The sequence below is a fragment of the Colias croceus genome, chromosome 19 (assembly GCF_905220415.1).
Source record: "Colias croceus chromosome 19, ilColCroc2.1".
NCBI lineage: Eukaryota > Metazoa > Arthropoda > Insecta > Lepidoptera > Pieridae > Colias > Colias croceus.
Window position 1 is genome coordinate 5,696,998 of NC_059555.1, and position 14,887 is coordinate 5,711,884.

Below are 14,887 nucleotides of genomic sequence, written 5' to 3' on the forward strand. Positions count from 1 at the left end.
TATTACATTATTTTCAATAAGATAGAGCCAGATAGAGCTAACGATAATAATTGTGCCAAATGAAAATTGAATGGCACACTGTATTTTTTTATACAGAAAATAGAAAAGGAATTTATTTAGTTAGAAAGTAAAATATTATAATTAAACTAGTGTACCTATATAATATGATTAAAGTAAATATTGTTCATGTTTTAATATAATCATGTGCTCAATATCATTAAATTTGATAAGTCTGTTCACGAAAAAGATTTTGACGGGTTGAATATTTCTAAAAAAAATGTTAACACAAATGAAAATAAAACATAATTAATATTAAGCTACTCTTGGTTATTGCAAGCGAAAAGATTTTAGATTAGCAGTCTTCACGATATACCTACGCTACGCATATTCATGATAAATAATTAAATGATAAGTAAACTTTTATTAAGTTAAAAGTAAATGAGGAGACTTATCGACTAGCCGGTTGGCTAGGTTGGTAGTGGCCTTCCAAGTCACTGGTCGTGGGTTCGATTCCCACCCGGGGCAAATATTTGTGTGATGAACATAGATGTTTGCTCTGTGTCTGGGTGTTAATTATCTATAGAAGTATTTATTTAAAATTATATATTATGTATGTTTATCAGCCATCTGGTTTCCATAACACAAGTGAAAGCTTAGTATGGGATCGGATCGTGCCGTGTGTGAAAATAGTCCCGAAATATTTATTTATTTTATTTATTTATTTGCGAAATATTGTTCTCTCTGTCTGTAGTATACGACTTTTGTGACTATTATTTTGTGGCAAAGTTCAGCGGTGCTAAAATGAATCATAATAATTAATAATATGATCATATTACTCAGAACCTGATTCGAAATGGTTAAAAGAGCCAACTTATTAAAAATAAAATAAATAATATAAATCATTTTCCAGTTGATATTTGACTTGTTTTTGATGGAAAATCGTAAAAAGCGGGAAAATGTCATCCTTCAAAAAATAGAGGAATTGCTAAGAATCTGCTAGCACTTCACGATGATGAAATGTAATAACTTGTGATAGAAGATATACGAGTCTTGGGATATCTTTTAATGATAATGATTCCATGCTTCTACTACACGTTATAAATTCAATAAAAAAATCGCATATCGCCCAAAAGAGGCATTCGTTTCATCAACTTTTGATAGTAATCGATCTGTTGCAGCGAAAGTTGAAGCTACTAGGTAGGTATATCTTAAAAAAATAGCTAATGTTAAATCGTCTTTTTTTTTGTTCAGTACGTGATGTATTCTATCTGAAGGTTTATAATTTTAATCTATCATACAAACAAAGAGACATTAACCATTTTATCTATGTCTGAATCTCAAGTGGACTTTGCAACTTTCTGAACATTATAAGAATTAAAAAGATTGTCCATGGGTGTGGTTGTTTAACATCACTACTATATTATATCGCCGTCCCCGGAGAATAAAATGATAATCGCCATTATCATAGTTTTATTGTTATGCGATATTTGAAGCCTACGTAGCCTAATACATCTACCTATACAATTTTTTTTTGTAATTTTTCTCCTGTAATCCACAAAGTTATAAGATATTACAATAATATTCACTGCTTTTTCCCAGAACATATTCGTACTAGAAAATAAAGATAGTGTTATGATAGTGAAAAAGTTTCTTTACTCTTAATGTGATAATAGTTATTACAATAATATTCTCGGAAAAACGAATCGGCGAAATAATGACGAACGCCTATTATCATTTTATTCTAGTAAAAATATTTTTTGGCGCCATTCGTATGACCATATACATTATGATCACGATGATGATCAGGAAGACTGATTTATATTACTTTTTATTGTCTTCATTTTTTAATGTAATGATAGTCTAATATTGTCTTATTAAAAACCCTCAGAATAAAAGTTCATTGGATATTATCCATTAATGCATATGTCCAATATGAACGAGAATAAAATGATAAGTGTGTATTAGTAAATTTACATGTCATTCAAATGCTACCAACTTTTTAAATTTTAATTATCTTCAGTTCTCTTAAAGTTAGATAAGTTCTCTTAAATTAATATATTTTTATACATAATAAAAGGTTAAAAAATTAGCTACCATTCCTATTCATTATTATTAGCGTAAAATAAAATGTCCATCCTACATTCCCTATAAGACAAAATAAGATGAAAAATAAATTACGGTTGGTCTGAGGTTTATCAACCCATTCCTCGCTACAAATCCTCGCACATTATTGATGGTAAAGCACCCTAACGACACCCTAAGGACACGAACACGAACACGAACACGAAAACGAACACGAACACGAACACGAACACGAACACGAACACGAACACGAACACGAACACGAACACGAACACGAACACGAACACGAACACGAACACGAACACGAACACGAACACGAACACGAACACGAACACGAACACGAACACGAACACGAACACGAACACGAACACGAACACGAACACGAACACGAACACGAACACGAACACGAACACGAACACGAACACGAACACGAACACGAACACGAACACGAACACGAACACGAACACGAACACGAACACGAACACGAACACGAACACGAACACGAACACGAACACGAACACGAACACGAACACGAACACGAACACGAACACGAACACGAACACGAACACGAACACGAACACGAACACGAACACGAACACGAACACGAACACGAACACGAACACGAACACGAACACGAACACGAACACGAACACGAACACGAACACGAACACGAACACGAACACGAACACGAACACGAACACGAACACGAACACGAACACGAACACGAACACGAACAACGAACACGAACAACGAACACGAACAACGAACACGAACAACGAACACGAACAACGAACACGAACAACGAACACGAACAACGAACAACGAACACGAACAACGAACACGAACAACGAACACGAACAACGAACACGAACAACGAACACGAACACGAACATCGAACATGAACAACGAACACGAACACGAACAACGAACACGAACAACGAACACGAACAACGAACACGAACACGAACATCGAACACGAACACGAACACGAACACGAACACGAACACGAACAACGAACACGAACAACGAACACGAACAACGAACACGAACAACGAACACGAACAACGAACACGAACAACGAACACGAACAACGAACACGAACAACGAACACGAACAACGAACACGAACAACGAACACGAACAACGAACACGAACAACGAACACGAACAACGAACACGAACAACGAACACGAACAACGAACAACGAACACGAACAACGAACACGAACAACGAACACGAACAACGAACAACGAACACGAACAACGAACACGAACAACGAACACGAACAACGAACACGAACAACGAACACGAACAACGAACACGAACAACGAACACGAACAACGAACACGAACAACGAACAACGAACACGAACAACGAACACGAACACGAACACGAACACGAACACGAACACGAACAACGAACACGAACAACGAACACGAACATCGAACACGAACACGAACACGAACACGAATAACGAACACGAACAACGAACACGAACAACGAACACGAACAACGAACACGAACAACGAACACGAACAACGAACAACGAACACGAACAACGAACACGAACAACGAACACGAACAACGAACACGAACAACGAACACGAACAACGAACACGAACAACGAACACGAACAACGAACACGAACAACGAACACGAACAACGAACACGAACATCGAACAACGAACACGAACAACGAACACGAACAACGAACACGAACAACGAACACGAACAACGAACACGAACAACGAACACGAACAACGAACACGAACAACGAACACGAACAACGAACACGAACAACGAACACGAACAACGAACACGAACAACGAACACGAACAACGAACACGAACAACGAACACGAACAACGAACACGAACAACGAACACGAACAACGAACACGAACAACGAACACGAACATCGAACACGAACACGAACACGAACACGAACACGAACAACGAACACGAACAACGAACACGAACAACGAACACGAACAACGAACTCGAACACGAACATCGAACACGAACACGAACACGAACACGGACAACGAACACAAACAACGAACACGAACAACGAACACGAACAACGAACACGAACAACGAACACGAACAACGAACACGAACAACGAACACGAACAACGAACACGAACAACGAACACGAACAACGAACACGAACACGAACAACGAACACGAACAACGAACACGAACAACGAACACGAACAACGAACACGAACAACGAACACGAACACGAACAACGAACACGAACAACGAACACGAACATCGAACAACGAACACGAACAACGAACACGAACAACGAACACGAACAACGAACACGAACAACGAACACGAACATCGAACACGAACACGAACACGAACACGAACAACGAACACGAACAACGAACACGAACAACGAACACGAACAACGAACACGAACAACGAACTCGAACACGAACATCGAACACGAACACGAACACGAACACGAACACGAACACGAACACGGACAACGAACACAAACAACGAACACGAACAACGAACACGAACAACGAACACGAACAACGAACACGAACAACGAACACGAACACGAACACGAACACGAACACGAACACGAACACGAACACGAACACGAACACGAACACGAACACGAACACGAACAACGAACACGAACAACGAACACGAACATCGAACAACGAACACGAACAACGAACACGAACAACGAACACGAACAACGAACACGAACAACGAACACGAACATCGAACACGAACACGAACACGAACACGAACAACGAACACGAACAACGAACACGAACAACGAACACGAACAACGAACACGAACACGAACATCGAACACGAACACGAACACGAACACGAACACGAACAACGAACACGAACAACGAACACGAACAACGAACACGAACAACGAACACGAACAACGAACACGAACAACGAACACGAACAACGAACACGAACAACGAACACGAACAACGAACACGAACAACGAACACGAACAACGAACACGAACAACGAACACGAACAACGAACACGAACAACGAACACGAACAACGAACACGAACAACGAACACGAACACGAACACGAACACAAACACGAACACGAACAACGAACACGAACAACGAACACGAACAACGAACACAACATCCATCTGTCAAAAATTGTCAAAGTGTGTACACGGTTCTCGTTGTTTTAATTCAATTTTAATAGTTTAAAATACCTCAATCGTAATAAATTGTTGTTCACTTCGAAGTTTAAAATCCGACTATGAAACTGTGATATTAACTTAAGTAAACACTTCACTGATTTGTTTATGTTTCGAAGAATAAACTACACTGAATTTACATGTAAGTGACTTTTATACAACTTGGAGGTGGATCTAAAAATAATTCTCGTCCACCACCCATCTATTCGTGTTGTATTCAAGAACATAAGTCACATATGATTGTCTAATTCGCCTCAGCAAGTAACTGACGAATAGCTCTGCGGACGAACTTCAATGAGCGACTCGACGAATCCAAGATCAAATCACCACGGTCTTAAAAGATTTATTATTTTTAATTTTAATTTTTAATTTATATTTTCATTATGCCTTTAGAATGCGCTAAGTGTTTAATAACAATACTTGTAACGCAAAAAAGGCTCAAATGTATAAAATGTGGAAAACATTATCATAACGACTGTGTTAGTCAGCGAAGCGATTCTAAGCCAAGATCCCAGTGGGTATGCCCGATTTGTTCTCCAAATACGAAAGTCGGTAACACTACTACAGCTCTTGTAACTCAGGCTATTAACAACGCGCAAGATTCAAATATTCTCCCGCCAAATATTATAAGCAAAATTGAGGAAAAGATTATTGACGCTATTCGAAAGGAGTTACCAAGCATTATTCGAGAAGTTTTGACTTGTGAATTAGAACCGATTAAACAACAAGTGCAACTTCTAGAGGAAACTACAACATTGCTTAATAACCAATACGACGAATTACTAGACGTTGTTAATTCAAAAACAGACGAAATAGTTTCTCTCCGCGCTGAAAAAGACATCTTAAGCACAACATTAAATGATTTACAATACCGATTATCGTCTATGGAACAATTTGCACGGCAAAGCAACGTAGAAATAGTTGGTATTCCGGAACACAAAAACGAGAACACGATCAAAATTGTTGAACAAATCTGTAACGTAGTTGGATATAACCTTTCATCGCCAAGAGATATACTAATTGCCACGAGAGTTGCCAAGTCTAATAGGGAATCCAAGAAACCAAGAAATCTTGTATGTCAGTTTCCTAACAAGTTCATCCGGGATAATTTCCTTGCAGCTGTTATTAATTACAATAAATCCCATAAAGACAAAAAACTATCATCATCTCTTCTGGCCATATCCAGTCCTGAATCACCAGTATACGTGAATGAACATCTGACACTGGCAAACAAACATCTGCATGCTGAAACACGTAAACAGGCTAAGAGGAACGGTTATAAATTTGTTTGGGTGCGAAACGGGAAAATTTTTATTCGTAAAGAGGAGGCGAGTCCTGCAAGGAATATCCTAAGTATTGATCACCTTCAACAGCTACTCAAATAATTCGGTGATTAATTATATTTTTTTTTTTACAAGTTAAGAGAGATACAACTTAATTTTTATTTTGCTCTATATCTATTGTATTTTTTTTTTTGTATTTTTTTATTTTTATTTTGTATTATGAATCGAGTTCGAAACATTAAAAATAACAAATTGAACAAATTGAAACAAAAAAAACAAATTGAACCATGTATTTATTACCAAAACATCAGGGGAATGAGAACTAAGCTACTTGAGATTCACAAAAACGTACTGGCAAATAACTACTTAATAATTGTATTGACTGAAACATGGCTTAATCATAATATATTTGATGGAGAAATACTTGATAATCGTTATGAAATTTACAGAAGGGATAGACAGTCTAACTCATTATTTAGGGATAAAGAGGGTGGTGGTGTACTCATTGCCGTGCATAAATCAGTGAAATCTTTTAGAATGACTAATTTTGAAAGTATTGCTGAGGATTTATGGGTAGCAATAGAATTTCCTACTACAAATGGATTGCAGAGAATAAGTTTATGTGCGGTCTATATTCCTCCCCCCATTAATAGTGCGGTTCTAGAAAACTTTTTAAATAAATCTTCCATTGCTGCTAATCAGTCGGTAAACCACCTGATTGTTGGTGACTTTAATATGGGTAGTAATTTAAGTTGGATTAGAAAAGAACATTACGACAATTTTTTGTGTCCACATAATTCTAATAACCCGACTGCAGTTTCGCTTATTGACTTCATGGCTTTCTGTAACAATAAACAATATAATGCCATTGTTAACTGTAATAATAGAATATTAGATTTGGTATTATCAAATTTAAATAATGTCATAGTCACGGAAGCATTGGAGCCCATATCCATGGTTGATAGATATCATCCCCCTCTAATCATAAATGTTAGTTTGGAAACACCTCTGTACCTAAAACACAACGTCACTGAACGGAATGACATATTCAATTTTTTCAATGGTAAATATGATAATATTAAGCATGATCTATCTGTGATTGATTGGACATCAAGGCTACCCTACGACATGGATGTAAATACTATGGTTTCCGAATTTTATTCTATCTTGCGAAATTTAATAAAGCAATACGTTCCACTTAAGCAAAGACGCAACTCTAAGTATCCTCCCTGGTTCACAAATAGGCTTATTAAATTGTTAGGTGAAAAAGAAAAATATCGTAAACGCTATAAAATATATAAAAACGAAATGGATAAACTGCAGTATAATTTATTAAAAAATAGAACTCGCATTATATTAGATAAGTCTTATGATGATTATATAACTAAAATACAGGGCGATATATTAAAAAATCCTAAAACCTTTTGGACCTACATAAAATCTAAGAGGAGTCATGCCTGCAACTTTCCATCTGTTATGGTACTTAATGATAAATCGGCAAATGATGGTAATGGAATAGCAAACTTATTTGTTGAACATTTTTCTTCGGTATACAGTCAATCATCGTCATCCATGTCGTCACAAAACGTACTTTCATCTTTAACAATGTGTGCTCGTAATAACGTAAATATTAATGAACGGGAGGTCAAACGTAAATTACAATTACTCGATATTAATAAAGGTTCGGGTCATGACGGTATCAGTACGGTATTTTACAAAAGATGTGCAACGGAATTGTCAGTTCCTCTATCTATAATAATTTATAATAAATCCCTAAACAGCGGAATATTTCCAACTTTTTGGAAAAAAGGTTTGATAGTGCCAATTTTTAAACAGGGGGATAAGTGTGAAGTAAAAAATTATCGGCCTATTACATTGTTATCGATACCCGCGAAAATTTTTGAGTCTTTCGTTTATGGTTACATATCGTGGCACACCAAGAGTCATATTTCTGTGAACCAGCATGGTTTCACAAAAAAACGTTCGACACTTACCAACTTGCTAAGTTTCACTAACTCAGCAATAACAAAAATAAGTGACGGTAATGAGGTCGACGTAATCTATACTGATTTCAGTAAGGCCTTTGATACAGTGAATCACCATCTGCTAATAAAAAAACTTAGGGACACTTTTTGTCTTTCAGAACAGGTTTTACTCTGGTTGCAGTCTTACTTATACCTTAGACCACAAATAGTTAGGCTTAGCGGATATCAGTCTAAAGAATATTATCAGTTATCTGGAGTTCCCCAAGGCTCCCATCTAGGCCCATTATTGTTTACATTATTTATAAACGACATTACGAATGTTATCTTGGAATCTGAATATGAAATTTATGCGGACGACTTAAAACTTTTCAGATCGGTAAATTGCTCTCACGACCAACAAAAACTGCAGGATGATATAAATCGAGTATCACTTTGGTGTAAGAATAACCTAATGCAACTGAATGGAAGTAAATGTAATTTTATAAAACTTTCCAGAAAACATGTTAGATTCAAAACAACTTATAAAATTGATGATATTGCTATTAATCAAAAGTACAATCTTAAAGACTTAGGTATTACATTAGATGAGGAATGCAGATTTGATACACATATAGATCTGGTGGTTCGCAAAAGTTTTAAAATGCTAGGTTTTATTTTTCGTAATACACAGGATTTTAAATCTACTCTCGCTATGAAAATACTTTATAATTCTCTCGTAAGGTCCAACCTTGAATACAACTCAGTTGTCTGGTGCCCTTACTATAAAAAATATATTACTCGTATTGAATCAGTACAAAAAAAATTTATTAATAGATTAAGTTATATCACCAAAAATAATACTCTTACAAATTATAGCGAAAAGCTAAACTTTTTTAAAATGGAGTCTTTGGAAGCGCGCAGAAGCGCGTCACAGCTTATATGCCTACATAAATTATTGAACAATGAGATAGACTGTCCATCACTGTTGTCGCAAATTGGTCTCTCGGTGCCTATCTATAATTGTCGGCTAAGTACTTTTTGCCCTATGTACACAAAATTTTCAAAAAATAGATATGGTTCGAACTCCCCGTTACAACTTATTTTAAAATTATATAATAGAATATTTACAGTTGATCATAACACAGATATTTATTTTTCAAAACTAAGCTCGTTCAAAAAGCATATTGTTAACACTTTAAACAAACTGTATAAAATTTAAGTTTTTACTTTTTAGTTCATCTTTATAATTAAATTTTTATGAAAAATTGTTAAAGCGGTGCCTACCTGTAATTTAGATACGTAAATACTAATGTGTATTTTAAGTTAATTTTGAATTGTTTGAACAAAAAATTATGTATCTAGTTGGTAAGCCATTTTTTAAATAAATAAATAAATAAATAAACACGAACATCGAACACGAACACGAACACGAACACGAACACGAACAACGAAGACGAACACGAACACGAACACGAACACGAACACGAACACGAACACGAACACGAACACGAACACGAACACGAACACGAACACGAACAACGAACACGAACAACGAACACGAACAACGAACACGAACAACGAACACGAACACGAACACGAACACGAACACGAACAACGAACACGAACAACGAACACGAACAACGAACACGAACAACGAACACGAACATCGAACACGAACACGAACACGAACACGAACAACGAACACGAACAACGAACACGAACAACGAACACGAACAACGAACACGAACACGAACATCGAACACGAACACGAACAACGAACACGAACAACGAACACGAACAACGAACACGAACACGAACACGAACACGATCACGAACACGAACACGAACACGAACACGAACACGAACACGAACACGAACACGAACACGAACACGAACACGAACACGAACACGAACACGAACACGAACACGAACACGAACACGAACAACGAACACGAACAACGAACACGAACACGAACAACGAACACGAACAACGAACACGAACATCGAACAACGAACACGAACAACGAACACGAACAACGAACACGAACAACGAACACGAACAACGAACACGAACAACGAACACGAACAACGAACACGAACATCGAACACGAACACGAACACGAACACGAACAACGAACACGAACAACGAACACGAACAACGAACACGAACAACGAACTCGAACACGAACATCGAACACGAACACGAACACGAACACGGACACGGACAACGAACACAAACAACGAACACGAACAACGAACACGAACAACGAACACGAACAACGAACACGAACAACGAACACGAACAACGAACACGAACACGAACACGAACACGAACACGAACACGAACACGAACACGAACACGAACACGAACACGAACACGAACACGAACACGAACACGAACACGAACACGAACACGAACACGAACAACGAACACGAACAACGAACACGAACATCGAACAACGAACACGAACAACGAACACGAACAACGAACACGAACAACGAACACGAACAACGAACACGAACATCGAACACGAACACGAACACGAACACGAACAACGAACACGAACAACGAACACGAACAACGAACACGAACAACGAACACGAACACGAACATCGAACACGAACATCGAACACGAACACGAACACGAACACGAACAACGAACACGAACAACGAACACGAACAACGAACACGAACAACGAACACGAACACGAACACGAACACGAACACGAACACGAACACGAACACGAACAACGAACACGAACAACGAACACGAACAACGAACACGAACAACGAACACGAACACGAACACGAACACGAACACGAACAACGAACACGAACAACGAACACGAACAACGAACACGAACAACGAACACGAACATCGAACACGAACACGAACACGAACACGAACAACGAACACGAACAACGAACACGAACAACGAACACGAACAACGAACACGAACAACGAACTCGAACACGAACATCGAACACGAACACGAACACGAACACGAACACGGACAACGAACACAAACAACGAACAACGAACACGAACAACGAACACGAACAACGAACACGAACAACGAACACGAACACGAACACGAACACGAACACGAACACGAACACGAACACGAACACGAACACGAACACGAACACGAACAACGAACACGAACAACGAACACGAACATCGAACAACGAACACGAACAACGAACACGAACAACGAACACGAACAACGAACACGAACAACGAACACGAACATCGAACACGAACACGAACACGAACACGAACAACGAACACGAACAACGAACACGAACAACGAACACGAACAACGAACACGAACACGAACATCGAACACGAACACGAACACGAACACGAACACGAACACGAACAACGAACACGAACAACGAACACGAACAACGAACACGAACAACGAACACGAACAACGAACACGAACAACGAACACGAACAACGAACACGAACAACGAACACGAACAACGAACACGAACAACGAACACGAACAACGAACACGAACACGAACACGAACACAAACACGAACACGAACAACGAACACGAACAACGAACACGAACAACGAACACGAACATCGAACACGAACACGAACACGAACACGAACAACGAACACGAACAACGAACACGAACAACGAACACGAACAACGAACACGAACACGAACATCGAACACGAACACGAACACGAACACGAACAACGAACACGAACAACGAACACGAACAACGAACACGAACAACGAACACGAACACGAACACGAACACGAACACGAACACGAACACGAACAACGAACACGAACAACGAACACGAACAACGAACACGAACAACGAACACGAACACGAACACGAACACGAACACGAACAACGAACACGAACAACGAACACGAACAACGAACACGAACAACGAACACGAACATCGAACACGAACACGAACACGAACACGAACAACGAACACGAACAACGAACACGAACAACGAACACGAACAACGAACACGAACACGAACATCGAACAACGAACACGAACAACGAACACGAACACGAACACGAACACGATCACGAACACGAACACGAACACGAACACGAACACGAACACGAACACGAACACGAACACGAACACGAACACGAACACGAACACGAACACGAACACGAACACGAACACGAACACGAACACGAACACGAACACGAACACGACGTGTTCGTGTTCGTTGTTCGTGTTTGATGTATAATTCCACATAGCAGCTCTATATAATTCCACACAGAGAGAACACGTGCAGTAACCACCAATATTTAAAGACAACTGACGGATTTTTGGAGTTTTTTGACTGACAGGCTACCGTCACCTACCACCCGATTTGTTTTTGATTGTGTATGACCATGAATTGACTTCTATTTCTTTTGAACAAGGTGTAAAATGCAAGTTCGTTGTTTAGGGCTCTTACGATTCAATGATTCGAGTGTCTTCGGAAATACGACAATTAGCGAAGAATTGCATGTGCATTATTAATTTTGGATTACTGTAATATATTTTTTATAATAAGGACACCAGACGACTGAATTGTATTCAAGGTTAGACCTTACGAGAGAATTATAAAGTATTTTCATAGCGAGAGTAGATTTAAAATCCTGTGTATTACGAAAAATAAAACCTAGCATTTTAAAACTTTTGCGAACCACCAGGTCTATATGTGTATCAAACCTGCATTCCTCATCCAATGTAATACCTAAGTCTTTTAGATTGTACTTTTGATTAATAGCAATTTCATCAATTTTATAAGTAGTTTTGAATTTAACATGTTTTCTGGAAAGTTTTATAAAACTACATTTACTTCCATTCAGTTGCATTAGGTTATTCTTACACCAGAGAGATACTCGATTTATATCATCCTGCAGTTTTTGTTGGTCTTGAGAGCAATTTACCGATCTGAAAAGTTTTAAGTCGTCCGCATAAACTTCATATTCAGATTCCAAGATAACATTTGTAATGTCGTTAATAAATAATGTAAACAATAATGGGCCTCGATGGGAGCCTTGGGGAACTCCAGATAACTTATAATATTCTTTAGACTGATATCCGCTAAGCCTAACTGTTTGTGGTCTAAGGTATAATTAACACTGCAACCAGAGTAAAACCTGTTCTGAAAGACAAAAAGTGTCCCTAAGTTTTTTAATTAGCAGATGGTGATTCACTGTATCAAAGGCCTTACTGAAATCAGTGTAGATTGCGTCGACCTCATTACCGTTACTTATTTTTGTTATCACTGAGTTAGTGAAACTTAGCAAGTTATTAAGTGTCGAACGTTTTTTTGTGAAACCATGCTGGTTCACAGAAATAAGACTCTTGGTGTGCCACGATATGTAACAACGAAAGACTCAAAAATTTTCGCGGGTATCGATAACAACGTAATAGGCCGATAATTTTTTACTTCGCACTTATCCCCTGTTTAAAAATTGGCACTATCATACCTTTTTTCCAAAAAGTTGGAAATATTCCGCTGTTTAGAGATTTATTATAAATTATACAGGGTTACAGGTAAAGTCGATGTAGATCCGTTAAGGGCATGTAGTACACATCATTTCTGAATGATTTCACTATGTAACCTCCCATCCTAAACTTAACCGTTTTCGAGATATTCGAGTTTACCGGAAGGAAGTTAGCGCGGAAAGTTTACTTTTTTTAATTATTAATATCTCAAAAAATTGCTCCTTAAATGCTCCATCAGAATCTGTAATTGCTCCACTTCTATTATTATTAGTTTATTTATAATAAATTTTTTTAAAAATCCAAATACTGAAAACTTGATTTCCCTATAGAATGAAAAATATTCACTTTTCATAAAAAAATTTTTTGCAAAAAAATTGCTCCCGATTTGCTCTATCAATTACAAAAAAAAATATTTAATTTTGATAATTTTTACAATAATTAATTGAAAAACTATGTTTGCATAGTAAACTACTGCGCTGTGACGTCATCAATTATTGTCGTTGCGACGCATATGGCCCATATTTACATGTATCAGCACTGCAGCGATATCTAATAAGACCTTAATGTTTATGTTTTCTTATTTATATTGTTTACTAGATTTCCGCCCGCGGCTTCGCCCGCGCAGTCAAAGAAAAACCCGCATAGTTCGTGTTCGTGTTCGTGTTCGTGTTCGTGTTCGTGTTCGTGTTCGTGTTCGTGTTCGTGTTCGATGTTCGTATTCGTGTTCGTGTTCGTGTTTGATGTTCGTGTTTGATGTTCGTGTTTGATGTTCGTGTTCGATGTTCGTGTTCGATGTTCGTGTTCGTGTTCGTGTTCGTGTTCGTGTTCGTGTTCGTGTTCGTGTTCGTGTTCG